This window comes from Pseudopodoces humilis, chromosome 5 (genome assembly GCF_049639895.1).
Source record: "Pseudopodoces humilis isolate 2021_Gansu_Grassland_sample_001 chromosome 5, ASM4963989v1, whole genome shotgun sequence".
NCBI lineage: Eukaryota > Metazoa > Chordata > Aves > Passeriformes > Paridae > Pseudopodoces > Pseudopodoces humilis.
Genome location: NC_142204.1, coordinates 36,630,598 through 36,653,294, shown reverse-complemented (window position 1 = coordinate 36,653,294; position 22,697 = coordinate 36,630,598). Strand labels below are relative to the sequence as shown.

The 22,697-nt window shown below is 44.0% G+C and overlaps 1 long non-coding RNA gene across 2 annotated transcripts; it reads right to left on the bottom strand.

Annotated features, from left to right (window-relative positions):
• Positions 1-3,359: 3,359 nt before the first annotated feature.
• Positions 3,360-4,278, bottom strand: LOC148184326 (uncharacterized). 2 transcript variants are annotated; one of them, XR_015772456.1, is made up of 3 exons: positions 4,141-4,278; positions 3,862-3,955; positions 3,360-3,464 (listed from the first exon to the last, which is right to left on the bottom strand). It is a non-coding gene; the product is annotated as an uncharacterized LOC148184326 (long non-coding RNA). The 2 variants fall into 2 exon arrangements; XR_015772455.1 differs by having other exon boundaries at positions 4,136-4,268.
• Between the last annotated feature and the right edge of the window lie 18,419 nt (positions 4,279-22,697).

Sequence of the window (22,697 nt, the reverse complement as noted above, 5' to 3'; positions counted from 1 at the left end):
CCAGTGACTGCTGGTGACCTGATCTACCTTCAGGAGGTTAATTGGCACAGCAGTCACCTGGACTCTGTCATTGTCACTCTCTGCAGCTCCACCTTTCAAACAGTCCTTGAACCTTAGCCAAAAAAAATCAAATAACTTCCAGTTCAGTTTTGGGAACTGTGAGAATTTGTTAATTTTAGAGCTTGGTGACAATGAGTAGCTTAGGTTAGACAGCCTGTTTTGAACAGACTAATCTAAGTTTTTCCAGCACACAGCTCCAAATACCATTGACTTTATTAGCATGCTCTGAAAGGGCAGCCATAAATTACTGAATGTATTACAGTTGTCACCTCCTTCCTCCTCAGCCTTGTGAAGATTTGGAATTGGCTAAAACATGCCAGGTGTACAAGTGGAAGAGAGGTAGGGAGGTAAAGGCTAAAGGGAGGTAAGGTGAAAGGTAAAGGGAGTTGGAAACCACCCGTCATTACCTCTCAGCAGGAAGGGCAGGGGCTGCAGGGCCCTGCTCACCTGGCAGCACTGCAGCTGTATGCAGCCCTCCCGCTGCCAGAACCTGGACCCTGCTGCCTGTTGCCCCTCCTCTTTTCATTAAATAAACAGCTAAATGTTAAATTTATTTGTACGTTTACTTCTCAAGGCACGCATCTGAAATAAAATCCCCTCACTTTAGTGGAATGGCTTCTTCTGCCTTACTCTTCATTTCTCCTTTCTCCCCTGTCACCTGAGGCTTGTAAAATTACATTTGTGAGGCACAGAGGTGTTAAGCAAGGAGCACTGGGAAAATAAAAGCTTACAAACAAATGAATAATTCTGTATTCATAGCAGGGTTTGAATAATGGTCCCTAGAACCACACGCTGTGAAAGGAGGAGAAAACCAAATATTGAACAGATGCTCATTAGAAAAGCACCAGCCATCCCAAAGCCCTGAAAGACACAGGAGTTCTGTGGGGGGAAAACACTGCGTGACCATGTAATTAAAGGCTCTATCAGAGCGTCACAGGGGACTGCAGCAATGCTACCCTGGATTTGCAAGCCTGGCACTCTTAAAACACAACCACTTGTCATTTTCTGGGGTCAAAAAACAGGAATCCAGGCCCCCCAGGACACAAACTGTGCTGTGTGTGGTTCCAGGAACACATTCCAAGAGGGAGTTGAGAGATCAAAGAAAGGGACCTCTGCCACTTGAGCCAACAGGAGAGCTGGCAGCAGTGTTTGATATCCTCTCACTTGTACTCAGAGTTGGGGTGAGATGCTTTGTGCTGGCACATACCTGGGCTCCTCTGGCATCTGCCAGCTGTAAAAAGAGCCCTGAAGTGCCAGACACCAGTGTGACTCCCTGGGTGTTTTGGGGAGGCCAGTATTGTGTTTCCATGTGCCTTACCTGTACAAGAATACAATTTTGCCAGGATGTTCTAACACAGGTGAAATAATACATTCCTCTCTGGCTTCATTTTGGAAAACAGTGGAACTACTTTGGCAGCAAGTTTGGAATGAAATATTAACGAAATATTTAAAGTCTGATGGGTTCATCTGGCACAGCCATTAGCAGTTTACAACAGAGGTGCAGAACAGAAACATTGAGCAAACCAGCCCTGCCCTAAAATACTGATGCTCAGATTGAGATGGTGTGATTTTATTGCTGTTTTTGTGGAATACAGGTGCTTAGAGGGCATGACTGATCTCCAGATGTGTTGGAGAAGGAAGGGCAATTGCTGTTGGATTGTAATCACAATCCCAAAGCTTTCTGCAGAGAAACACTGGAAGAGAAGGCATTTTTGCATCCTAGTGGGATGTAAAAATACCACAAACGTGGACCAGCAGTACTGGCTTTCTGAGCCTGTAGTTATCCTGCAACAATTTTGACTCTGGTTAATGGAAAATGAGTGTTGTAAGCTAATGAAGGCAAAATTTGAAAGTACCCACTGGGAAGTTCCCAGGAATTAAAAAACCCATGAAGCTTCTGTTATTTTCTGGGTAAATTTTGCCCCTTAAAGCTTCGCATCACACTGTTCAAGCTCAACACCTCTGCCGCACCTAACCCCATCTTCTGTGGTTTCAGTGGTAACTTTTACCCTACAGCATGAGTGGGGGAAGGTGCAAAGCCACCTTTCTGCAGGGGTGAGGAGAAGAAAAACTACTCTTTGGAAATTTCCCCTCTCCAACATGTGAAATTTATTTCTCTTTCCCCCCTGTCTCCCCAGGAGGCACCCCTGTGGCTCTAGAGAAGCCAATTCTTGCTGTAGAACTGCATTCATCTTCCCTCCTCAACCTGGTTATCCACTCTGAGCCAAAGCCTTGGCTTCTGCAGCTCTCCTCTGAGTCACCCTTGCAGCACTGGCACCTCTAGTTGAAGGCAACAAATCTGATGCAGAAATTTCTGGGTTGTTTTTTTTTTTTTTTCTTCCTTTTGCCTTCTCCCATCCCCTTTGGTTCCTTTCTCAGCATGAGTGATGTGCCTACAGGTTTCCTGTGTGACTAGCTTTAATGTAAGGCAGTAAATACTGCAGGTCTGCCTACCAGGAAGAATAAGTAGCTCTGTGTGTGTGTGTGTAAATATAGATATACACACACCAATATAATTACACATGTATATATAGAGAGGGAGCACACAGCTTGAACCTAGTGGAAAATTTCTTTTATAAAAAACTTTAAGTTTCCAGTTTTCACTGATGCATTGAGCATTTGCAGAAAACAGCCAAGTTCTCATTTTAATAGCAAAGTTAAATACCACAGACTTCCTATTCGGTTCAAATAACTGTATGAAAGAGTTTCCCCAAGATAAGGTTATTTGCTTTTGGAAACAAAAGCCTCTGTTTGCCTGGAACACGAGTGCCAATGCCTTCTCCTGGGCAGCTGAGGCCGCAGCCCCAGCGGAAGCAGATGGCAGACGGTGCTCCCTGGCACAGCTTTGATCTGTGCCGACCCGTCCCTCCAAAATTGCTGTGCACTTAGCTTCTGCCTGGACTGAGGATATTCTGAGATCCCCACAGAGACCAGGGTGTTTTCATAAGCACCCCTGCACCCCCTGAGAGCCAGGTGTGTCTCTCTTTGCCAGAGTGCAGAGGGGTGCATTGGCAGACCAGAACACCTGGGAGCTGTGCTGCCAGGGTGAGAGACTTCCAGAGACACACATTATTCCAGAGACACCTCACAAACTGGGTGCCACCACACATTTATCTTCTATACCAACACATGATTTACCTTAGCCATGCAAAGTACAGGTGAGTTCTAGCCCCAGTACAGCTCAGGAACTAAAGCAAGACAAACTATGCAAACAATATGTATCTCAGGTACAGATCCCATTGGGCCAACTGCCCACAAGTTTGCAGCAGCTCAGCTCTAAGACTCACCAGGTTGTTGTATTTATGTCAGGTGGGAATCAAATGCAATAATTAGCAGTAAGCCTCCAATGTTCCATGAAAAAATATTGCCCAGGTTTTGAATAAATTACTTCTTTGTATATGTACCTGTTGGAAATAAATATGTTTTGGATTTCTTTTTAGAGTCCTCAAGCAACAGGATGAATATTCCATGCTACAGTATAAAAAACAAGACATCAAAGTTCCCATTATTACCAAACTCTCAGCTTCTGGGACCCAAAATCCAATTCCTTTTGAAATTGTAAGAGAATACGAGCTGCCCACTGTTTCACAGACATTTGCACCTGGATTTTTCTTCCCTTTAAAAGAGATGTAGGAGGAGTATTCCAAGAACAGGATACGGAGGTGTATCCAATCCACACACTACTTGGAATTGCAAGTGGTGCTGGCCTCATTTTGTTACTGCTGCTTTGTATCACCAAGGCAGCTGGGCACAGATTTAGGATGATGTATTAATTAACCTTTAAATAAAAAACACACTCACATTTGACTGGAACATCTTGCTCCAGTCTCATGTTGACATCCCTTTGAGGTGCAAGCCGGCTTCCAGGGAGACTTATATCAGGCCTCATTCTGTCCTGTAGGGGATGAGAACATGCAGTTTTCAACTATTGAAAGGATGGAGGCATTGTCATAATTCTGCCTAGGACATGGCCAGCAGGGAACATCCAACCATGCTGCAATTGCTACTTGCCTTCCCTTCAGCCCCTGTACAAGCTCAAGTAACAGTTAAGTGATTACTTCTGTTTAGCTCCCACCTTACCACACTTGCACACGCCTCCTACGCTGGATAAATGGCAAGATGGGAAGGACACTGTGTCTGCCCATGCCAGCATCTTCATGTCATCTTGGAATGAAGAGATGGTCTCTGAAAGTTGCAGTCAAATTCACTATTTGCAACTTAGTTCCCCCTTTCCTGCTCCAACCCACCCCCTCCCCCCCAAAAAAAACCATGCACCATTTTCAAGCCAGCTGCCAACAGGAGTGCAGCTTATTCATATCACCTGTTTCCCAGGTAAGAAAGCAAATTCAGGTTATCTGCCTGACCCAGCCTTGCTGAAGTTGATTGCAGTGCTTGCTAACCCAAAGTCTGACCCTGTTGCACTCCCCAGCATAATTTCCACCGTCTTCAAAGAGGTGCCAGGAGTGGCGCAATGACCCCTGCGGGCTTGGCACCACGCTTTAAATCACTGTACAAAGTCACTTGAGAAGCTGTCGGCAGTCAGAAATGAGTCATTAGTATGCTGCCAACACAGTATTCAGTGACAAAACCCAGCTGCCACTGTAGTCAAGAATGCAGTTTCTTCAGCACTACTGTAAGTCTTATTAGCATAGAAATCAAGTGTATGTATGTAATTGAATTTCTTTGTCACATCCTACTATGAGATTTTCCATCAATCCTGATTGTTACTAAATTTGAACTAACAGCCCATATTTGCACTTAAGCAACATCTGAAAGAGGACTACACAAAGAAAGACTTTCCTAAGTCAACACATCCTAGAAAACAGCAGCTGTGCAAAGGCAGAAGCAAGCAATATTTCATTTTCCTCCCCATAGCACTCAATCTCTTGGCACCTCTTCTTTAAATCTGGGTTCTGCTGGCAGCTTTGTATTTTCTCTCAGCAGAAAAGAGCTGTGATGCAGCCTGTGTGAGAGCAGGGGCTGTCCCCAGCAGGAGAGTCTGTGTGTGGGATCTATCAGGATGCTGTGGTGCTGGTTACTGCTGATTAGGAAGTGAGATAATGCTGTAGGTAAAGTTCATTTTAGGTCACTGGTAAGCTCAGCTCCTGGAAAAAAAAAAAAAATAAAGACAGGAGGGGAAGAGCAGAAGTGTTGAAGAACATAATTTCCAGGTTGACTTCACGACATAGGAATAGCTGTTCAGAGGCAAAATGAGTCTCAGAAAGAGATACATGGGTTGTCTCTGCAGGTTCAGGGGCATGCTGGGGATAGGTAAAGACTGACTAATCCAGCCTGGATTGAGAATGCAGGCACCATCACTGAGGCTGACTTTTCAGTGCTTATTTCTCAGGGGCCTACATTAATCCAGTTAAACCACCTAGCCATATTTTTCTATGTTTTCCAAGCATAACTGTGGTCTAAACCACAGACACCTGATGAAGTGGAAAAAAGATGGCGAGTGAGGAAACTAAATGTCCTCTCTCTGTACAGATGGTCATTGTAGACCTTGATTAGGTTTTGTTGCTAATGACTGTGTTGGGTACACATCCCTCCAGCTCTGCTACTGCAACAACACTTCTCCAAAGTCACTGTCCCAGGCAATGTACAAAGTCATCAGCACTTGGCCATAAACTCAAGAAAGCAAGTCTTATAACCCCCAGGCAGCCTAGTACTGGAGTGGGGCCAGAAAGAGGGCACAAGATGTATCCAAGGACCATAGAGTCACTCTGCAAGATTTCACAGTTCATTCCATCACAAGATTCTGACATGGCCTCAGGTTTTCAGGAAACATGACTGATACTCCTACAGCTCTCAGGACCTTTGTAAAGCAAGATTTTGCTCCTGGTTTTTTGTTGTTGTTGTGGGTTTGGTTTGTTGTTTTGTTTGGGTTTTTGATGGTAACTGCAACTAAATAGAGACAACAGGGGCAGAATAACTTTTAATATTGGATGCTGCGTGAGTGGCAAATCACAGTCAGATGTTTCCCAGTATGTTACAATGCCATGTGATACTATTATTATGAAACTGATATCATCACCCACTCATGGGAGTGGGCAGACACAGAGTTCTCTTCGGGGTCCAAAAGTCCCTGCTGAATTTCTTCTTCAAGAAATAAGCCCCAAGATCAGGTGTCTTCTAAATCAGTCTGAAGGAAGGAGTGAGCTCCTCCCCTGCCACAGTACAACAGAAACATCGAGGGACAGCTGACTCCCACCGTGAGCCATGATCCTGAGCCCTGCCTTCCACTGGGAAGCCCTGGGATGTGGCTGGCTGGATGTTCCTTTTGGGGAATCATGAAGAAGGAAGGGAGTGGGTAGGCTGTGTGTGCGTAGCATTAGCTTTTCCCTGTAGTTTCCATCCATGCTGCTGATTAATTACTTCACTTTGGTCAAACCATGTCACTGTGTTTCCCTCTGGATTGCTATAAAATTGACTTTTGTTCCAATCTGGATTTACCATTATTTCATTTTTCACTTTCACTCCTAGGAATTTCTTTTGCTACTGTGATTTCAGTTATTGTGAACTCGTCCCTTTGCAATTTTACACAAAATCTCAGGTGTAAAAGTTAATAATTTAGGAAAACACAAGGATTTCAGAGAAAGGAGACAGTAATCTGATGATTACTGCAAGTCTCTATCAGCCAGGCTGGGAGACCTCCCACACTACTCTGTGGCTTCCTTTGCCTTCCCGGCTCAACAATGCCAAGCAGGTGCCAGCCTACCCTCTGCAAAGAAGGGTGAATTTTGGAGGCATGAAGTAACGTCAGTCAGCACTTGAAGAAAGCTCTCTGCAGCTGAACTTTACTTCTGCAGGAGCATGATCCCAGCACTGTCCTTGAGTTGGTGTTTTTGGCACCAAGCGATACAAAACAGGGATTCCTCTTACATCACCATTTGTCAGATCCTGTTGGGGACACTAAATATCCCCAAGGACATGGAGTGCCTTTGGTCCAGCAAAACACTTAGCAGTAGCTATTATTGCTGCCAGCCTCTCTTGGGGCTTTCTTTTTTGATTAGTTTGCTAATTTAGTAAGTATTTAGAAATCCATGTTCTGATAAAACTGCAACACTGGAGACCATTTCCTTTTGTTCAAAATTGTTTACAGAAATAGGCACAATTATATCAAGATTCCTTGTTAATACTCACTGGGCTAAAGGCAAGAGATCCTAAAAGGAGTGAAAACAGGGTGGGAAGAAAACTGGGAATTTGTTACAGCAGTTCAACAGTGCCTTGAAGCCTGTGTAGCTGAAGCTGTAACAGAAAACTTGTTTCCAAACAAAAACCAGAAAGGATTCAAAAATAAAGTAGGGAAAATGAAGGTTCAAGACAGCATATCAAATGTGAGCACCCAAAAGGTGACAGAAAGGTGGCAAGAGGCTGCCTCTAGCACATGGCACAGAAAGCCAGGTTGTGCATGGCCGTAGTGAGACATCTCCCAGGAACATGGCACCTTAAGGAAGTGCTTCTGCTGAGTGCAGGCCCCTGGGTTTCCTACCCACTGGTGCTCCATTTCCTGCATCCCCACTGCACACTGGTGCCCACTGGTTTGCCCCCAACCCACAAGGGGCCAGTGTCCCTGCCTTGAGAGTTTATACCCAAGGGAGTCAGCAAACCACGGGAGCAGCCACCCACTGGGCAGAGGTCTCCAGAGCAAAGCAAACACAGCTGACACCAGACAGTCCAGGTCCGAAGTTCAGACTATTTTAGGAGGAAATTACAAATTCCCACCAGTCCTTAGCAGGCCTGAATATTAGAGAGGCCAGAATACAACCCAAAATGTCAACAAGGAATTGTGGTGCTCTCAAGGAAACAAAAGGCACCTGGTGGCAACAGGCATTCTGAGCTTGGCTTCTGACTACCCAGCCCAGGAACTTGCTGGCTGTCACTACTGCAAGGCTTTTTCTCCCAGGAATGAAAAAAACCCAGGAAGGCTTCCCGGTCCCTGCAGCTGCTGTGACTCTGCGGTGAGCAACAGCCATGGTGGATGGTTAAAAATGGGTTCAGCTGTGTCCATGGGACAATTCTTCTGCCAGCCCACAGGCAGGCAGTTGCCCCTCAAGTGTCCAGGCAGAGATCAGCAACTGTACAACCTGAAATTACTTTAATTATAGGACAATCACTTTCTAGTGCATTGACTAGCTACCTATTTTATGTAGGACCAACCCCAGGGAGTCAGCTCCACTTTAAAAGGAAGGCTAATAACATGGTTTGCAAAGCACACACACGGCTTCTTTGAGCCAGCTTATCAAGATGGTTCTTTACAGCAGTGTAATTTACCTGCTCACAATGCAGGTCAAGGCATGAGGGACTCAGGAGAGGGATTTCCTCCTGGGTAATGGACTAGGGAGGCAATTCTGTTGGGAGACATTACTGTGTTTTAAGCCCCCCTTTAACCGGCCACCACAACCAGTCCAGGCAGGACAAAGAGCAAAGGGATGGAAGTCCAGTGCTTCCACACTGTGCTACACTGAATCCCCAACATGAGTGCTCCCAGGGAACCCCCAGGACAAACCCACTGAAGCTCTTCAAAGGAATTAGAAGTAATTATCCTCTCTTCTGTCAAGAGTGTTGGGATAATCCATAGGATTTGTCTCTCCGTTGATGCATCTGTGGGTGCTGTGTCTGGTCCTGAACATTACTGAGGGGTCTGCTCTTCTTTCATGGTGCAAGAATCTCGAAATATGAAAGGAGCCCTCTTGCCTAACAACATCCCTTCATAGGCCTCTTCCCCTTAACATTTCCCATCAGGATTCAAATCTTTGCATTCTTCCCCCCCTTGACAATTACAGTTTAGTAAGATTTAAACCCTTCCACCATGGCAGGGTAGGTGTCTCCTTTAAAGAGGGCTGAGCAGAAAAAGGTTTCTCTGGGGTGCACTACCTGTCTTTGGCTCCTCTGAAATGTGAAAATAAAGCATGACAGACCCCTATGTTACACCTTGACACCAGACTATATTTGAAAGGAGCACGAAGTATGCTGCATTCAATAGTGTAATTTACATGAGGCCCAGTACACCATCTCAATGTACATTACGATGTGTGCACAAAAATAACATGAAGCGCTGAAATGCATTAGGACAGCGGCTGTACCTGAATCTGCTGATTCAACTCTCAAAGCTGCATTTAGCAGCTGTACTCTTTGAGCCCTGCAGATGTCTATTTTAATCATCTGTCTTAAAATATCAGCTGGTTTTATGTCCTATTCTGAGGCTTACCATCCCTCACAGAGGCTGAGTTGATTTCTCTAGGCGCTGGCATCCAATCAAAATTGCAAACGGGCAGGAAAGAGAGGATGAAAGAGCAAGTTGCTTTTGTTTGTAGTTATTTCCACACATCTTGTACAGCTCGTGGCCTAAACACCTCGGGAGGGCATGGCTGCAGAACCTGAGCCTGCCATCTGGATGAGACCAGAGGGACTCTTCCATTGGAGATCTGAAACATGGCCGATTGAGGCAAAATCCTCATCAAAAGCAGATTCAAGTCAGCAGAGACATCCCCTATCCAAGTCTTCCTCCTTCTATTCTGACTTGCTGGCTAGGAAACACGGCACTGAGCAGTAGAGAAGCTGCTCCTTTTTGTGGGAAAACATCCTGCCACAAAACAGGCCAAGGGTCCTTCCTGAGCCACGCTCACAGCATCAGCTCAACAATTTCTGCACTGCCCTTTTAGGTTACTTCTTAGCAAAAACTAACAAAAAGATATTCATGATATTGTTCCTCTCTCGAAGGCTCTTGTGGGTCTCACTGCTGTGCTGACCCACACACTGACCATCCAACATGTGCCATGCTCATGTTTTAGCTGTCCTCAATGCACCTGCAATTTGTGCAGACACAAGCCTAGGATCACCTGTGATCTTGTTAATTATTATAATTATGGTCATTAAGGACACATTACAGAGGTCACTGTCAATAGGAGCTTCCATAAACTTTCAGCCAAAGCAGCCAAGGCCTGATTCCATACACAACTCCTCATGACTTCCGAAGGCTGATGAGTGGGACCTCGTGGCCCTCTGCCCTACACTCTCAACTATGGAGCTTTGCTCATCCATGGTCTATGTCTGTTACTCATCACCATGAAGCCAAGGCCTTTAGCATGTCTTCTTGTGGCTGTAATAAGGAAGAAAAACCTAGGAGGAAAGGCGATTGTAGGGAGTTGGGTATCAGTCTCTTCTCAAGCTGCACCAGGGGAGGTTTAGATTAGATATTAAGAACAATTTCTTCACAGAAAGGGCATTGAAACAGGCTTCCCAGGGAAGTAATTGAATCATTATACTTGGAAATATTTAAAAGATATGTAAATCTGATACCTGGGGACATGGTTTTCTGCTGGACTTACTTGGAAGTGTTGGGCTGCCTGTTGGACTCAATGATCTTAGAGGTCTTTTCCAACGTGAACAGTTCTATGAATCTGTTATTATAAGAGATGAAAGCGCTGTCTGGGAGTGTGGGCCACAGCCCAGCAGCTAGAGGTGAGAGAGGTATGAATGGCTTGTAGACTGGTGATCCATTCTAACAACCATAAGAAGAAGCTAGTCTTGGGCCTCGGCCATGAGCCTGTTTTGCACTCTCCTGGCCAGAGCTGATGCCTATCTTTCATATTGCGAGAGTGAGCGGGGTGGCTGCAACCCTCGTGCCACAGTCTGCCCAAGGAGGCAGCCAGCCTTGCTCCCCAGGGCAGCAACTGCAGGTGAGGCCAGGTGAGTCATTCACTTGACTCACAGCGATCTTTTTGCTACAATTACAGCCTTCAGGATGGAGCTGAGGCTCTTCCACTGGTCAGCCAGGCTTTGCAGACACCATGCCAGACCTTTGCTAGGCACCTGTGTTTAGAAGGATGGGAGGAGGCTTGCCCTCTGGAGACAGCAGCCTCTCATCACAGCAAAACACTTTGAGTGAGTTATGATTTCTCATGTGGTGTCACACAAAATCGTCAGGCTCCTGGCATGTGTATGACTCTCCGTATATCTCACAGAGCCAACTTACAGATTCTGAGGGCTTTTGTGCTAATAAATGCAAAATAAATTTTATCTGCTCTTTTCCATTTTCAAAGCCTGCTTTGTCAGTGAAAACCCTCATCGCCCTAACCATGGCATGGCAAACTCTGCTGATGGTTATTCTGCCAGCAGTTACAACACATCACATTCGGTGGTCCTATCTCGGGAGAGGAGACAGCTGATGAACGGGGAGGGGAAACTGATATAGCCTAACCATGATGTCTGACTGCCTGCCTGGGAAATAAAGGACACCAAAATATAACTGCGTGGGAAGGACTTCTAAGAAGAATTTGTCCCAAACCATTTCTGGAAACTGATGATAACATTATTTACTCAAATACAGGAAGCTTGAGATTGCAATGAATGATGAAAGGGTGAGGGGGAGAAATACATACTTTCCCCTCCCCCTTCCCAAATGATAGAAGTAAAATCCTCACTAGCAAACCCCTGTTTGTTAGGCTGTGCAATCAAAAGCTGATATATCCTTCTGTGTTTGTGAATGTGCACATCTCACACCCACACACTTCTGCCCATCCTCCTTTGGACCCCAATGCCAAGGGCTCTTTCCAAAGCCAGGCAGAGTATCCCACAGAGAAGAGTCCAGCTGTTGGGATCATTCCCAGAAATCAAACACTGCCACACTGAAGCTTTTCTGGCCTTTCAGTAGTTAATCTGGGATACCCAGAAACCCTCTCCAATGAGAAGAGATGGGAAGCAAGGGGATGTGCTCAAAAGCTTTTGTATTTATTTATTTATATATTTGTGTTCATGTTTATGTAAATTTTGCATAAATCTAGACTGAACTTTGGGAAATTGATCTCTCAAGTACAGAATCCAGCTGTTTGAAATCACAAGGAATGTGCATTCCCACCAGCAATTTAAAGCCAAAATATAAAAAGGCAGATAACTCAGCTAGCCAAAAGAGGGGCAGAGAGGGGAATAGTTCTCGCAGAACGACATCCTATCTCCTTGTGTATTTATTTTTTTATTGCTGCTGCTTACTCTGGTGGGGGTGGGGAGAAGGGAGGGAAGAAGGGCGGGGAATAGATGCTGGTTATTTTGGAATCCACCGCAAGATGAAGCATCTGCCAGCATCTACTCAGAGATTCCCAGCCATGGGCTCTGCTATGCTCAAACTCAGTGAAAGCAGCACAACCCCCAGGTGTTTTACTATGCCAGCAGGCCGACTGATCTGGATTCAGCAGCACTTTATTTATCTCAGCAGTGCCAATCAGCCAGCCACTGTGAATCTGCTGTTAGACCAAAGATTGCCTCCTCATCACACTCCATGGCACAGTGTACCCATAGAATCATAAAAACACATAGATCGTGTTGCAAGGGACTTTAAAGGCCATTTTGTCCAACTCCCCTTGGACCAAGGATATCTTCAACTAGACCAGGTTACTCAGAGCCCCATCCAACTTGAATGTTTCCAGGGGTGAAACGTCTCTCACCTCTCTGTTCCAGGTTCCCATTCCTCATTGTAAAAAACTTCTTCCTTATATCTACTCCTTTTCTAGTTTAAAACAATTACCACCTGTACTCTCTCAAGGCCAGCTCAGCTTCTGAGGGGTCTTAGGAAAGCTAAAGATGACTGTCATTCTGGTCTTGGCTTCATGGCACACTGACAGCATTTTCAGTCCAGCTGCAGGATGCCAAGCACCAAGACAACACAAACTCACCATTTCCATTTGTCTGTCCTCAAAGCAATTCAGCTTGTTAACTCTGTTTGAAGGAGCTATATGTTAGCACAAGTGTCAGCTGCAGACCCTTCTACCAGCATCAGGCCACATCCTCAGCACAAGCTGAAGTGCTTTGTAAAATTTAATGGCAATGTCAGCACACACACTGCACACACCTGATCTGTACACACTCTGTACATCTCACTGTATGATGGGGCACTCCAGTGAGACTGCAGCACTGGTGACCTCTGAGGTTCAGGCTGCCACTCACTGACTTCAGGGTAAGTTATATCTGTTCCTTAGGCACAGAAATGTATATAACATCTCTGCAGAATACATTAAAGTACCTGTTACAGAGATCTGCCCTCCCTTCCCAACTTCCCAATTACTGTATAAAAGGGGGAGAAGTTAACCTTCTGAACATTCTTTCAAGCCCTAAATAAATTATCAGGTTTTTAAAAGCATTCTTTTAGTGAAATCCATGAATATTATATTTATTACTGCAATAAAGATTATAACAAAGGTTTTGACAATCTGCTTTGACACCTTAATGTGGAATAGGGATTATAATACAAAAATATCTGTTCAAGTGGGAAAAAAACTAATGTATCCTTAGGGGCTGCATTTACTTCACCTTGCACCCGAAATGAGTTATGCAGTACATGCAAGTACGTGGATTAACTGGCCTCAGTTTTTTATAGATAATCTCTTGTACACACACAAAAATGCATTGGCAGAAAGGAATAACCAAGGGTGAAGGCAGCAATTCAGAGGTTAATTACTATCATTAAGAAAAATATCCCACTTCAGGCACACCAACTTTAAAGCTAGCTGGAAGTGGCCCTCTAAGAGGTGGAAGCAGCAAACAGTCATAAATAGAAGCTGTTCAATCTGTGATATAGTAAGTGTGATGTGATTCAAAGTCTGTGATAAAATTTCAATGTAAAAGCACCTTGACAAACGAGAGAAGGGGCAAATCAGTTCAATGAACTCCCGGAGCCCCTAAAGCCAGACAGATCTCTCACTGATGCCTAAGGTATTTTATCCCCTGGCCTGGCACAGCTCCGGGACAGTGACAAGTACTGTGAGCTGACTTACGCCAGCACTTCATGAGTAACAGGAGAGCCCTGATTCCTGAAACACTGGGACCCTGACTTCACCACCACAGAAAAGTCCCTGAGCTTCTCTACAAGCCCTCTGTAGCCTGAGGGTGGATACTGTCTGCCTGCATAACCCAGTTTTCTCTCCTCCTGTTTTCCAGACAGGAGCTCAAAGAGAGCAGTGCTCCCCCAAACCCTCCCTCAATGGCTCTTCATCCTTTCAGCCACCAATACCATTTTTCCTGGTCCTCAAGATGATCTTTGCTAATCCTTGTTACGTGAATAGCTGTGGCTGAGCAGAGAGAGGTAAGGTGTGTCCTTATGGGTGGACCACCGGTACAAAGGGAACAGTTCAGCTGAGCACACGAGATTTCTTCCTGCTGACTGATCCATTTCAATGTCAAAAATCATGTATTAGTGTTTAGATGACAGCTTTTTTTACATTTATGATGCCTGTGTTACAATGATACCTCTCCAGAGCCCACTGGTGACTGAGTGCTGGTAATTAAAATGATTCAGATCATCCTTATTTATGCCTTTTCCCAGTGAAACTGCCTTGATAACACTTCCCTTAAATGCTCCTGCAACACCTGCCACTGCAGAGAATCACCAAGGAATGAATTACAGCCATGATTAAGTTTCAGCTTTCAGAAAATAAAATTCTTGAAATAAAACCCATCACCTGTTTTGATACAAATTAAAAACATTGGTTTTCCTCAGAAAGTCGAAGCTCCAAACACTGCAGCACCCTAAATTCAAGAAGATGTTCTTTAGTCACAGCTATCTGCTATTACTTTTTCCTCAGCTCAACAACAGTGCAGTTAGCAAAGTCATGTGAAAGGGGCTGACATTAAATAGAGAATGTTGTTAATGTTATGCTCCCAAAGAAAAGTGAGATTTCTTTTATATTTGTTCATGACTGTGGCGGATAATTGCTTCCTGTCTTACACCTACACAAAATTCATGAATATAATTACAGCAGCACAGTGCTGAATTCAATCAGAAGGGAATATTGATTTTTGTATAAATCAAAAGCCATCTTCCTCCAGTCCTATTTACATGGAAAAAAAAAAATTACTTTTCTGAAAAAGCTGCAAATCAAAAAAGTGTAGCGTATTGCAGAAAACCTCACTTGTAGATTATATAGCCAGAAGGGAATATGATAATCTAAATATGTCTACATAAGCAAATCACAGATTTCCCAAATTAATTAAGTTTTCTCTACAATGTATTTTTTGAAGAAAAAACATCCACTTATTTTGATGGATTTTCAAGTGCATAACTTCATTTATATGCACATAAATTATTTCCATGCTCTGTGCAGCAGAGCCTGCTGTCTGGAACAGGAGCAGGTGCTTCTGCTCTTGGGGTGCACATCCAGGTGACAATTACTCACTGGCAAAAGCAGGGATGTCAGATAGCACTAGGGGTTACTAACAGGAGTGGGGAGAAACAGCTGTAATTTTTTAGCTCTCTCACTTTCTTCCCCTGTTAAACCCTCATCATGACTGGGAGACACATAATGAGCTTTGCAGTAAAGACAACACGAGAATGAGGGGATGTTTCTTTTCTTGATAGGCAGAACAAGACCACGTCAGTTCCTCTGCTAAACATCCATCACCAAGTATTCAGCTCAAATTAACTGTCTTGGGGAACCCTTGCAAGTTCTTGACTTCACTTGGGGCTGCTAGCAATTAAAGCTTGTTGCTGTCAGCCGAGAAAGAATCGATCAGAACTGATGGCTGCATGGTTCTGCATGGATGACTCTTTCCAGTGAGCCACCTAAACAATATTAAAATTGATTTTGTGAAGCATTCTTAGATGTTTTAATAAATGTATACTAACAGTCTATTCATGAGGCCAGTGTAGAAGGATTAAAGCCTGATCAATTGTGACATGCCTTCATTTTTAAATACAAGCCTGTTTCAAGAAACCCAATCTATGCAGACTGTAATTACATATATTAAGTTATGCCACAATCTGTTCTGCCACTGACTATGTAAGATTAAAAACATTGCTAGGAAATAGCTAACTAATTAATCAAACCGGGTCACTTCCAACAGCTTTCATTTGATCAATTGTACCTTAGATCTACTTTTATAGAAACAGTCAACCAAAGAGAAAAAGCTACCCCAATGGAAAGTGCTTTAATAAAGTGCTTTAAGAAATCATAACAAAGAGTGCATTTTTCCCCATTGCTCTAACTAATACGATTCAAAAATTTGAAAGAATAAAGTGTAAATATCTTATTTCCAAGTATCAAGGAAAGATGATGTAGAGGGGCACTGCCACAGCACATCCTATACATGAATATATGCAGCACCTACACTGTTTGCAAAGTGGCACCTTCCATAGATAAAAACAGAGCATGAAAAACCCCAAGTCTTAGGAAGCAGCATTGTATTAAGCACTTGTGTTGCTGAGTTTGTAGAAGATACCTGAAGAGTAGCTATTGCTGGGTAACTAAGGACTTTAAGCTATGGAAAAATGTTGTGGGATTTTCCTTGAAGTTTAATTTAGTAAGACTCCTGACAGAGTCTCAAAGACATTATTGGTGAATTCCTCTGCCTAGCAAGCAAATGAGCAGCTCTGCGGGGCACTTCAAAGACCAAGATTAAGAGCAAATGCTCACACATAACCTAGAAGAAGAGTTTAACCTCTCAAAATGGCATCCTGAGCAGGCACCACGTAGCTACCTGAGAAGATGATAAAAGGCAAGGGATGACTCCTGCAGCTTTCTCAGGTGTAGCACCTCATGAGGCACTGAGCCACAGCAGCAGCTCCCTTCTGAAGATGATCATGTTGTCTCCTGGGGCATGGAGGGCCACATCTTCATTTTCTCTGTACACAGAGAGCACAATAAGCAGTCTTGTTGAACTCAGGTTGATTTAAAGGATGTTAGAAACATAAAGGGGATGATAATGTAATGAAATCAGGTCTTTTTCAACAAGGTTCCTAGCACAGTTTCTACATTATATTTTGTCTGTTAATATAGGAATATCTAAGGAAATTAAATGTATGAAAAAACAGCTGTAAAAAAACTCCACTGCCTATGAGAGCAATGTCAAAAGATGTGGTAACCCCTAGCTTTTGGCCTTGGATCTAGAATACTCATAGAGGGAGCCTGGGGAAAACACACCTTCCTATCCCTCCCTCTGAAGCGAGAGTTTTGCACAGATGGGTCTGGGAAGGTGATGAGGCAAGGCAGAAACTAAACTAGAGAATAACTTGACTCTGTACAGTGAAAACCACTGTATATAGAACATAAAGAAGGCAGTCCTTACTAACAGAGTCCTAGATACCCAAGCCCTTTTATGAAGATTTGATTTGTCCTACTGAATCCAAGAGGATTCAGACAGTGAGCCTACCAAGGTGCTTTGGAAAGTCTCTCAATAGCATATGTGCATATTGGCTTGTTTACCAGCTTGAGAAATTGGACCCTGACTGTTCACAGCATGACAGCCTAGGTTGCAAGAAGGTGACACTCTCTTCTGTGTACAAAATTAGTCAATCCCCATCTGCTAGTGTGCGTACAATTCTAGTCATCTCCTGAGAAGAGACCAAAAGCCAGGCAGATAATTAAACACAGGATGCTTTAAAAGGCAAAATTTTTCACTCAGGCAAACAGCTGAAATAATTCTTGCCATTTTGTCACTTTTTGTCTTCTCTTCCCCAAACATTTGGTGAATTTGTTTTCTGACAGGGATATTCAATAGACATTCATGTTGTGTGAAATGCTTACAGGATATCTATAAAAAGCAGGTCTCAATTATGCCACCACTGATGTTGGCATATGCAGCCTACACCTTGGCAGTCAGGAGTCACTGCGTGTCACACACATGCTCAGTGAGGAAGTAGATCACAGCTGAGAAGGCCAGGGAGAAAGAGAAACACCACAAATACGAATGGGCACAAAAAGCTTTCCAGAAAGATATACCGCATAATTTGAAGATGTCCATTTGGCCAGGTGACATCATAAGCCTAACCAGCAAGCAGGATCTCCAATGAATACCTAGCTGGGGAAATACCTAGGATGAGCATGAGAGAAGCCAGCACAGGCCAGACTCTCCAGCAAAACCACAGCCTAACAAGAGACAGCCCTTCTCCCCAGCCGCTGTTACACGGACACGGGAAGGCTCAGCAGCTGCAGTGTAGGATCACACTGGGATAGCAGGGCAGGCCGAGGGTCAGAGCTGGCTCCAGTCCAGCTGCCAGGGACATGTCTGTGGCACACATCCATGCAGGCACTCCACTGAGGACCTTCATTTTAGGCACATTTAAGATCACTTAGTATTTTAGCAAGGGCTTTGCAAAATTGCATTTTCCGGCTGATGTTCCATCAGTGGTACTGGGATGGTTCCTGTTCGTTTACCTGCCTATGGCCTAATTATTTGAGAAGATGTTCCTAGCAACATTATGAAGAATGAACTTTATTCTTTGAGTTCTTAACACATGGCTAAGTTTGACTCAAGCTCCTTCCATACTCCATGGTCCTTAAAGGCCTTAGAATCTGAACCATCATACCAACTAATTACTTAATATCTGTGGCCCAATTTGAAGTAATTAATGTAGTTTCACCTTCATTTATTCAAATTAGAGTTCATCCTGAGTACAGGCTACGTAAAACACAAGAGACTTACAAAGATGAACTGGGTTACGAATGATCCCTGGACAATTAATTTTTGTTCAAATGCTTACTGAATTACACATGTATGCCACATAATAAATTCAATAATGTCAGAAATTTCATCTCCGTGGTAAAAGTGCCCTGACATAAGGACTGTTCATGTTCCCCAAATGCATCCATTTGTTCACAAAAGAAATCTCCAGTTACAGCCTCCTTTAGAAGCTGTCCTCCAGCGCAGGAGAATTAAAATCCCTTCATTTCCTAGTGAGAAGGTTTTGTGACAAGGAAACATGGAAAGAAAAAGAAAAGCTCTTATATTCTTTTTTCTTTGTTGTTTTTGCTTGCAAAATCTAATAGTTCCTATACAGTAGCCACCATATGAGCATTGAGAAATGGAAATACTGTTCTTTTGTCTCTCTTGTTTTACAGGCTGCTTTCCCACGTGAGATTGATGTATGCAGACAACCATTCACAGTGTCCACAGGAGACCTGGTACATGACTGAGGACATCAGGGCGAATGGGAGAAGTCACCTGTGAACACTGCAGTCCTGCCTTAAGCAAAACATCCCAAAATATGACCCCAGGCTTGACTCCCGTTGTATCAAGGGCAAAGTCCCTTTACCTCTCTCTGCCTCAGCATTCCTGCAGCTCTGGGTCTCACAACACAAAGATCAAATTTGATCATTTGATTTGTTCATCAGAGGGCTGGAGCACCTCCCTTACAAGGACAGGCTGAGAGAGTTGGGGCTGTTCAGCCTGGAAAAAAAGGTTTTGAGATCTTACTTGCACCTTCCAGAACCTGAAGGAGGCTACAAGAGAGCTGAAGAGGGACTTTTTGCAAGGGCCTCTAAGGAGAAAGGACAAGAGGGATGGCCTTAAACTGAAAGTGGACAGGTTTAGATTAGCTATTAGGAAGAAATTCTTTACTGTGATAGTGGTGAGGCACCAGAAACAGTTGCCCAGAGCAGCTGTGGGTGCCCCATCCCTGGAAGTGTTCAAGGCCAGACTGGATTGTACTAGTAGAAAGTGCCCCTACCTATGGCAGAAGGGTTGGAACTTAAGGTCTTTAAGCTTAACCCTTAAGGTCTTTAATCCTTACAACACAAACCAATCTATGATGATTCAGTAAATATCATTAAGGTCTACTCTTCACCTGGAATCATCAGGATTCCTCATGAGAGCAGGACAAGGCCCTTTGCTAATACACTCTTTCAACACCTAACTACCTAGTGAGAGCCATCTGAAGTAAGTGGCTTGGAGGGGTGATTCTCCAAATCTGTGGGAACTTGATTCAGAAGAATCCTTGTTCCTTAACTGTTGCTTTCACCTCTTCCTCACAACAGTCACAGGGATCTGATTGCCATGGGCACTGTCCTCTCTGGAGAGGTTTAAAATGGAGGTGGAGGCAGGCGAGGAAAGCAGCTCTCACAAGCTCCTGGCAATACTGCTGCAGTCTGCAGGAAACTCCACAGGGCTGTGGAAGGAGACTGGGAATCAGAAAGTTCCTTGCCTACAAGACAGGCAACCCTGAGGTGCTGTGAGACTGATAACACACAGGAGGGAGCATGGGGAGAGAATACAGATGGGATTTGTGACACTGTCATCTGCTATTTAACAACCACTGCTAAAGACTGTGTTTAAAATGTCCTTAAACTGGAAACCGTCTACGGAGTGTAGCCTGAGGGCAGCTCTGCAGTTTGCCTTGTAACGCTAATCTGCTATCAAGACAAGGAAAACATATAAAACAGATTTTACATTTAGGCAGGTAACAGCTCCCCCAGCCTCTTGTTCTAGTGGGAAAACCAGATAAGAGACACACTGGTGGGCCCAGGCAGATGCTCCAGGCTGGAGCACGTTTCCCTCTTGGTGCTGTGGGGTAGGGCTAGTGCCCAACAGCAGCTCTGCCACAGGAGAGGGGCACATCCTGGCCTCCTGACCCACGAGGGGGTGAGCCTCCAGGGCAGCCAGGTTTCAGCATTCAGACATGTGAGGAGCAGCACAAAGAAGCCATTTATGCCTCTGCAATTGCAACATTAGATTTCAGTTTTATTCCCAAACATGAGCTGAGCTCTCAGTCATAGACGGACTTTTAATCAGCCCTGGCAGAGATGAAAAGCCCAAGAAAGAGCAGCAGTGTCTGTGCAAGAACAGCTCATTTACATTAAATAATTATCCTGAAGAAGAGAAACAGCAAGGGAGCTAATTTTTTTAATTATAAAGAAATAACTGCAGTCTGGAGGAGCACATAGAGTCCCAGCTTTCCCTGCAAGTTACCTATTTTCAGTAAAACCCAAACAATAGGTCTGAGAGATAAGAAATATCTGTTTGTTATTATTTTGAAAACAGGGTATCCTATAAGAAGAAAGACAGGGAAATACTTCTGCGTTCCCAAAAGGCTGCTGCTTTTATAATGTCTCCTCTACACATTTGGATAGAAAATCGGTATCACAAACATAAATGCTAAAAATACAAGAGCTGACACAGAAACACATTCTGTAATCTGTTAGGAATGACTCTGTCAATGAATGTGTGTGTGTGTGTGTGTGAGAGAGAGAGAGCAATACAGCATTCCTGTACAGGGGTATCTCACGCTGCACAAACTGCTTGTGCAACCTGTACATGCTTCCTCTTCTTTGCTTATCTAGCAGCAAAGAGAAAGGATTCAACTCCAATATTTCCACATTAAAATTACTTTGGAGATGAGATGAATAATAATAATAGTACCAAGTCCCCGAATTAGGAACTTCTTTTTTAATTGCCAGGAATATATGATAGAGGCTGCAATCTCTTCTGATCTTTTTGGATTACTTCCCTGGATGGAGCTGAAGTCCTGAGCCCCCTGGCACACAGCACAAGAGCGCTGTTTTTTGGAACATGAGCATTCCACTGCAGGCTCTATTGCCTCCACCGAGGAAAGTGCCAAAATCTGTGAGATCCTGCCTGTTCCTCCTGCAGAATCAGGGCAGTGCTCAGCAATTCACTTCTGCTCCTCAGCACAGGGCAGTGAGCACACTTTAGCTTTACACAGGGAGCTCATGGGCCAGCCTGGGAGACGACCAGCAGTACATCCAGTGACAACATGAAGGTGGCAGGAGAGAGGGAGCTCCTGTGCTCCCTGCTGACCTGAGCATCCCTGGCCATGCTGTGTCCCTCAGGGTCACCAGTGGGGACCCACAGGCACAGCAATCTGCAGCACCTCAGCTGCTCTCCCAAGCATCTCTCCTCCCTGGGATGTAGAAGTTACAGATGTGCCGTATTTCTGCTCTGAAGGGGTCTCCTCCTGCTTTTATCCACTGCATCTTACTGTGCCTTCTCACCCTTGATTAAAGACCTGCTTGGTAAATGTATCTCTAGCAATGGTGACAGTTTAAAAAATGAAAAATATTATTTCACTTTGAAAAGGGAGAGAAGTGCAGGGGAGGCCAGTAGAAGTGAGAGGCTGGACAGAACAGGCATGGCAATGGTCACTGGTGGGATAGGGCAAGGAAGGAGTCCCACAGCCAGGAAGATGGGCAAAGAAGCAAGGCTGAACTTCCCCCTGAGGGCACGTGAGAGCTGCTGCTTTGCACCTTAGCTCTGCCCCATCACCAACACCAAGTGAAGGCATGGTTTATCAATTCACATAGCCTGACCTCATTTCTACACTGGTAAAAAATCTGAAATATCAGTTTCTATCTGTAAGCAAAAGCAGGCTGTGAGCTGACAGTTAGATATCATCTTCCTGTGATGATCAAAATGATTGCTGCTGAGATCACAGCAAATGTAATTAATACACAGCTTTTGTGTTGCATACGATTGCAGAAATATATACAGAAAAATAACAATCTATACAATTATAAAATAAAATAAACTACATTAATTCCTTCATATGCCAATTCTAAAATTTTCTTGCTGTCTTAAATTCCCAGTAAATCTGTTTTTCAGGCCCTGAAATCTATGTCAGAAAATTAAAATGCTTACAATAACAGATATACAAATCAGTCTGTAGTGTTCATCTATACAAATGTCACTGGAAAGTGACCATCAGGAACACTGATTTATATTTACAGCTCTAGAAAACTGATTTGGAGTCATGAACTGTGTCAAGTACCCAAGACAGCATAGCAAAAGTTAATGTGCATAATACATTAAGCTAATGGGATTCAGTCAAGGGTGAATTTGGGCTAAGAAAGCATCAAGTCTGCTCACGTATTCTGAATGTTCTGTAGCCTGCTGAGTGCTTCTGCTATGGGCAT